This window comes from Silurus meridionalis, chromosome 23, assembly GCF_014805685.1.
Source record: "Silurus meridionalis isolate SWU-2019-XX chromosome 23, ASM1480568v1, whole genome shotgun sequence".
NCBI classification, from domain to species: domain Eukaryota; kingdom Metazoa; phylum Chordata; class Actinopteri; order Siluriformes; family Siluridae; genus Silurus; species Silurus meridionalis.
This window is the reverse complement of record NC_060906.1, coordinates 26,344,126-26,351,998: the sequence shown is the minus strand read 5'-3', so window position 1 is coordinate 26,351,998 and position 7,873 is coordinate 26,344,126.

Sequence of the window (7,873 nt, the reverse complement as noted above, 5' to 3'; positions counted from 1 at the left end):
GAGCTTCTTGCAGATCATCACATGATCATGTAGTGAGCTACAGCTGACCCGGCACCAGCCTGGCATACGCCTTGGATCCTAACCTGAACTGCTGACAGAACAATCTGGCCAACATGGATCCTGCAGATGCACCTGCCTTTTGCAGGTGTGTCAGGTCCTGGAGAGGCTCCCCAAGAACAGGCTCTATGTGAAATCCGAAAAATGTGAATTCTACACCTCACGAACCACGTTCCTGGGATACCTGCTTTCAGCCGGTAACATCCAGATGGACCCTGCCAGGATCCAGGCCATCCGGGAATGGCAAGCCTCCACCTCCTGCAACTAACTACAAAGGTTCTTGGGCTTTGCCAATTTTTATCGCCACTTCGCCAATGGCTATAGTTTGAGCTCTCCCTCAAACAGTGTCCCTGGCACCGGGGGCTCCACTCAAGGATGTCACAGGGGTCCCAGGAGCACCTTGGGAAATGTTTGGTCAGCCAGGGTCGGCCCAGAATAACGCTCACTGTTGAGTTCTCCAGTACCAGGAGCCGTTTCTCCTCGTGATGGAATAGGCCAACACATTTTACCCAGCCCCTTCCCAACAGTCGTCCCTGGATAGTCTGGACGGCCAGCTCCTGTGTCCCTCTCTCCCAGCACAGCTGAAGCTGGTCTAGACACATTTGGGATATGAAGTTTCCCGTGAAGCCGGAGTTATCTAGGGCAGAGACCAAGATGGAGACAGGGGGGATTATTAGGGTAAACAATAGCTTAGACAGCTGGGAGATGTCGGAAGAGAAATCTACTGTACTCACCGCAGGGCATGGGGGTCTGGCAGAATATTGAGTATTGAGATGTTCGCAATTGCTGCAGAACAGGCATGCCCCTGCTGCGAGGCGATGCCCTATCTCCTTCTTCATCAGCCGTTGGAAATAACCCTGCATGGGTACGGGCTCCGGAACAGGAGGGATGGCGTGAACCTGAGCAGGTTCAAGCTCCGGGGACCTGTATTGATGAGACTTACCCACCGAGTATCACGTTCGGAACTCCGTTTATTCATTGCTCCCCTGTTACACACAGTCAGAACTTAACTCTATTGGTAGCATTACACTGCCGACTAGTGGCCGTCATATATAACATATGCATCTCAATACATCTCCCATTTTTTTTTCAAATTTAACTTTATACAACAACTGGTTTTATTTGCCACAAATATTACACCAAAATATTTTCATTTATCAACCATGTGTAACATTTCTTCTCAAATTCACCTCTTCACATTTCTTCTATTAGTCTTTTTGGCCTTATTATTTGTCTGTGAGGACGTTTTGTTTGTTCTACAGCATCCTTTCTATTTTCAGTTACAGATTCTTTAGCATTGTCTTGCATTTCTAATTGTTCATTTTGCTTTGCATTTTCCAGGTCATTCGTTTCACTTTCATTGATTTTTATTCCACGCTGAGGCACTTTTAGCAAATGTCTTCTGTTTCTCCTCATTATCTTCCCATGCTCCGTTAGCACTTCGTATGACCTGGGCGTAGTCTCTTTAATCACTTTGGCCAATGGTCCCCATTGCCCATCACATCTAACTCGAACAATTTCTTCTTGGGCCAGTGGACTCAGTGGTCTTGCTGTTTTGTTGTAGTGATCAATCTGCCTTTCATTTGCAGGATTCCACGTACTTCGTACCATTTGATGCTTTACCGATGGTAACTTTGTCCGTAGTTTCCTATTCATAAGCATTTCCGCTGGTGAAAATCCATTCTCCAGTGGTGAAGCTCGGTAATTCAGAATAGCCAGGTACGGATCACTCCCTGTCTCAGTAGATTTTTTCAGAAGGCGTTTCACTATTTGAACTCCTTTCTCTGCTAAACCGTTGGACTGCGGGTACAGAGGGCTTGATGTTATGTGCTCAAAACCATAACCTTTTGCAAAGTCATTGAAACTCTGACTTGCAAACTGCGGTCCGTTATTACTTATTACAGTCATTGGAATACCATGTCGAGCAAAAATACTTTTTGTCTTTGCAATCACCTGCTCTGACGTTGTGCTTGTCAGCTGCACAAATTCCGGGTAGTTTAAGTGATAATCCATGAGCAACAAGTAATCCTTGTCATTAAGCTGAAACAAGTCCATTCCAACTTTTCCCCACGGCTCCTTTGGTTTCTCGTGTGGCCTCATTGGCTCCTTTGATTGCTGATATCTGTGCCGCTGGCATACTTCACAATTCTGCACTAATGTTGTTATGTCTCTGTGCATGCCTTGCCAGTATAGAACTTCTCGTGCCTTTCTCTTACATTTCTCGATTCCTAGATGTCCTTCGTGAACAAGTTTCAGCATCTGCATTCTCATCGAGATTGGCACAACGATTCTTGTTCCTTTCAGCAAAACCCCATCTAGCACTGACAGTTCTTCTTAAAAATTTTGGAAAGGATTCTCCATTATCACATCTCCAGGCATGTGAATCATGTCCATTACTCTCTTTAACTGTTCGTCTTTCAGTGTTTCTTTTGCTATTTCAACCCATTTTGTTGTTGACACTGGCATCTGTGCTTTGATAGAGTCAACATGTATTTGCACATCTTTCTCTGTGGTGCTTACAATGTTCTTCAAACTAGCTCTACTTAAGGTATCTGCAACAATTAAGTGTTTACCTGGTTTGTACTCGACGTCAGATCATACTTTTGCAATCTTAGCATCAGTCTTTGTATGCGTGGTGGAACTTCTCCCAGTGATTTCTTTGATATCGCTATGAGAGGCTTATGGTCTGTCTCTAGTATCACTGATCTTCCATAGACATACTCGTGGAATCTCTCACAGCCAAACACTGCACCCAATGTTTCCTTCTCTATTTGGGCATAGTTTCTTTCCGCTGATGTCATCGTGCGGGATGCGTATGCGACTGGGTACCACTCCATGTCATGTCGCTGGAGTAAAACAGCTCCTAAACCCGCTTGTGATGCATCTGTAGAGACCTTTAGAGGCTTATCCTGGTCATAACATTTCAAAACAGGTTCTCTTGTTAAACTGCTTTTCAACCATGACCACTCTTTTGCCTGATCGTCATTCCACTGCCACATGGTGTCTGTTTCTAACAAACTTCTCAATGACTTTGTGTTTGCTGACAGATTTGGAACAAATTTTCCCAAGTAGTTTATTAACCCTAAGGCTCTTTGCAGGTCTTTTTTGTCTCTTGGCTCTGGCATTTCATCTATTGCTCTGATTTTTTCTTTGTCTGGTTGTAGTCTTTCTCCCAGGTAAGTGATTTCTCTTACTCCGAACTGGCATTTGTTTTTATTTAACTTTAATCCTTTTCTTTGTGCTTGATCCAGGGCCTTGCGAAGTCTTTCATCATGCTCTTCTTTTGAGCGGCCCCATATCACTACATCATCAATGAAGACTCCGACTCCTTCTATTCTATCAAAGAGCTGTTGAACTGTTTTGTGGAATACTTCAGGTGCTGAGCTGATGCCAAAAGGTAACCTTTGGAAACAATGCCTTCCAAACGGTGTGTTGAAGGTGCATAATTTTGTGCTTTCCACATCCAGCACTATCTGATAGAAACCAGACGAGGCATCCAATTTGGAGAAATAACATGCTCCACACATTGCACTTGTAATGTCTGACTTTGTTGGAAGTCTGTAATGCTCGCGTTGAATTGCCTTGTTTAAATCCTTTGGATCTATACACAGTCTTAGATCTCCATCTGGTTTTTCTACTATTACGAGAGAATTCACCCATTCTGTAGGTTCTTCTATTTTTCTGATTATTCCTTCCTTTATCAGAATTTTAATTTTCTCTCGCAGTCTTTCTTTTAATGCTACTGGCACCTTTCTTGCCGGATGTATGACCGGTTCTGCATTCTCCTTCAGCTTTATTTTGTGTTTTCCTGGTAATTTCCCTATTCCTTTGAACACTTCTTTGTATTCTTTTATCCAGTCGTTCTGAGTTGCATCTTTTCTCCTCTTCTGCGTTGTCATTTCCTTGTTTATGACATGGACTCTCTATCAATCCAAACTGTATGCAGGATTTCAGTCCTAATATAGCTTGTCTGTTTCCATCCACAAGTACAAAAAACACATCCTTCTTCTTTCCATTGTAGGATAGACTGACTCTGCATATTCCTTTTGTAGGTATAGTTTTGTTGTCATACGTTTTCAGATGCACTTTTTTAAAATTTATTTTTGGTTTTCTTTTCAGTCTCAGAAAGTCTTTCATAGGAAGTATATTTACCTGTGCCCCTGTGTCCAGTTTTAAAGTGACGTCACTGCCGTTTACTTCCATGTGGGCTATCCACTCTTCTCCTGGGGTAATTTGTTCCTCTTCGATTGAGTCTACAAAGATTGTTGCTTCATCATCTTCCTTGTCACTCCTCTTTTCTACTAGCTGTACTTTCTTCTTTGAATAACAGCATTTTGCGAAGTGATTTTTTCCTCCACAATTTCTGCAGTCTTTTCCAAAAGCTGGGCATTTTCTCGGTGCATGTTTATTTCCACACTTTCCACAACCTTTGCTTTCTTTACCTTGCATTTTCTTTTTCGAAGTTACTCTGTCTTTAGCACGTCGAACTGCATCCACTTCTGCTGTCTCTTTTTCCTCGCTAAAAGTCTTTAGCTGAGCCCTTGCGCTTTCTGAGGCCTGGCAAATTTGTATTGCCCTTTCTACAGTAAGGTCTGTCTCTTTTAACAATTGCATCCTCACTCTTTTATCTTGTACTCCAATCACTATTTGATCACGTATCATGGAGTCACACAATGTTCCGAAATTACATGACTGACTTTTCAATCTTTAATCCGTGACATACTGTTCGATGGATTCTGACTCTTTTTGTAGTCTGTTTCTGAAGACATACCTTTCATACGTCTCATTTTTCCTCAGTGTGCAATATAGCTTAAATTTCTCAATCACTGCATCATACTTGTCTTTCTCATCTTCCGTGAAGACAAACGTGCACATCCAGCGCGCCACGTCCAGCCACTGTTAGCAGCAATGCTATCTTCCTTCGTTCATTTCCATCCAACCCAATAGCGAGTGCATAAAGTTCAAAACTTTGCCTGAAAGCTTTCCAGTTTTCATTTATATTACCCGTCAACTTTAATTCGTCCGACGAACGGATGGAATTTATCATTGTTAATCTTTTATCCTGGTACCATGTATTGATGAGACTTACACACCGAGTATCACGTTCGGAACTCCGTTTATTCACTGCTCCCGTGTTACACACAGTCAGAACTTAACTCTATTGGTAGCATTACACTGCCCACTAGTGGCCGTCATATATAACATATGCATCTCAATACAGGACTGACAGTCTGCCAGGCGTTGGGAGATGCGGATGGTTGGTTGTATAAATGCCTCTAATCCCAATGCTTCGTAGTAGAGTGCCAACTTAATTTCGGGGTTCAACCCTTTGCGATACGTTCCGAGGAGCGCAATCTAATTCCAGCCACTGGTACCTGATACCTTACAAAGGTATGGAAGCGAAGGCTGTAATCTGTGATACTGACAGTCCCTAGGCATAAATTCAGGAGTTGATCCGAGGTGGTGAGGCCTCCTGTGGCAGTACAGAACACCTCCGTAAAGTGATTAGTGAATAGCACGTAGGAATGTTTTTATTAATGAGGGGGAAAAAATACAAAACTGTGTCCCTGTGTGAAAAAGTGAAAAACCTAATAACTGGTTGGGCCACCCTTAGCAGAAACAACTGCAATCAATTGTTTGTGATAACTAGCAATCTGTTTCAGCGCCGTGGAGGAATTTTGCTATGCAGAATTGTTGTAATTCAGCCACATTGGAGGGTTTTCGAGCATGAACCGCCTTTTTAAGGTCACGCCACAGCATCTTAATAGGATTCAGGTCAGGACTAGGCCACTCCAAAGTCTTGTTTGGAAAATTTTGTTTTTCTTCAGCCATTTAGAGGTGGACTTCTTTTGGTGTTTTGGATCATTGTCCTGCTGCAGAACCCAAGTTTGTTTCAGCTTGAGGTCACTAACAGATGGCTGGACATTCTCCTTCAGAATTTTATGATAAACAGCAGAATTCATGGTTCCATTTAAACAGCAAAACAGCCCCAGACCATCACACTACCACCACCATATTTTACTGTTGTATGATGTTCTTTTTCTGAAATGCGGTGTTACTTTTCATGAGACGAGCCTTTATGTTCTTTTTGCTCAGCAGCGGTTTTGGTCTTGGAGCTCTGCCATGCAGATCAATTTTGCCGAGTCTCTTTCTTATGGTGGAGTCATGAACACTGACCGTAACTGAGGCAAGTGAGGCCTGCAGTTCTTTGGATGTTGTTGTGGGGTCTTTTGTGACCTCTTGTATGAGTCGTCACTGTGCTCTTGGGGTAATTTCGTTAGCTGGGTAGGTTCTCCACTGTTCCATGTTTTTGCCATTTGTGAATAATGGCCCTCACTGTTTCACACATGCAAAAAAGCAAGAAATCAGGAAGGGGCAAACACTTTTTCGCACACTGTACATCCAAACTTTAGGGTTTTCTTCCGGCAATAAACCAGAGATGTCATGAACTTCTTTACACAGAACAAAGAACAGACACACAACATTTAACACTCAGACAATACAGCTGCACCAGGGGGATCGTAGTCTTCAAACAAAAAAAGTAATCCAGTCTCTCCAATTGAATAACAAATTTTGTAAATTTGGAGAAAAAGTAGACTATAAAGCCAAATTCTAAAAAAAAAAAAAAAAAAAAATTCTACAAAAATGACAGATCGTAAAAAACGTCTTCTAATCTTGCATCTTAAGTCTAATGTGAGGACAACTTTGTCACAACAAATTCATCCAACCAAAGGAAATTGCTATCATTAATTGAACAATTAAGACACGAACACACATGCAGCCCATTTTGGCTGGCAGATGGGAAAATCCCCGCAAGCAAGGAAGTGTCCTAAAACTGACCTTGATGCGTGATCTCTCTTCGGATATTGCTGAAAAGTATCCCGCTTATGACACCAAAACTGTTCGATTTTTATTATGCCCAAACAAAACTTCATTCTTGGAGAGCTTTTCCATACGATCTACGATGCCCGTGGTGTCTTTCTGATCAGGGAAGAATCTCACAGCACACAGCATGGAGCAATGGTCGTCTTCAGTTTAATGCAGATAACAGACAAGTATAAATACACACTGGAGAAAACCTGAGCTTAAACTGTTCCTGTTTGGGTAAGAAAATATAATAACCAGAGACGTGTGAGTCCAGATAAAGACTTTCTCTGCACCTCACATACACACATTGTAAAGATCCTATAGTCACTGAACAGATAACATAGGAATGTGTTTAGAGAACCAGTGTGAGGCCCATCTTCACTCTTACAATGTCCTGCACCACCCTCACATACTTCTCTGACACACCAGACTTCCTCATACAATACCACAACTCCTCTCTCCACCCTGTCGTACACTTTCTCTAAATCCACAAACACACAATGCAATTCCTTCTGTCCTTCTCTATATTTCTCCATCAACATTCTCAAAGCAAATAATGTGTCTGTGGTGCTCTTCTTTGGCATGAAACCATACTGTTGCTCACAGATGGTCACTTCTTCTCTCAGCCTGGCTTCCACTACTCTTTCCCATAACTTCATGGTGTGACTGATCAACTTAATTCCCCTGTAGATACTGCAGGTCTGCACAACTCCCTTATGCTTAAAGATCAGTACCAGCACACTCCTTCTCCATTCCTCAGGCATCTTCTCACCTTCCAAAATCTTGTTAAATGTAACAGGAACAATTATTCTCGTATAGTAAGGGAATAAATTAGTGCTGCCCTGGAAGACTGAGTAACGAAAGGATCTTTGTCCCCGCCCCCAGTGCTTTGAGTCTCTGTACACAATAGATTATGTATGTTGTTTCCTACCTTATGGGTGAATGGCCC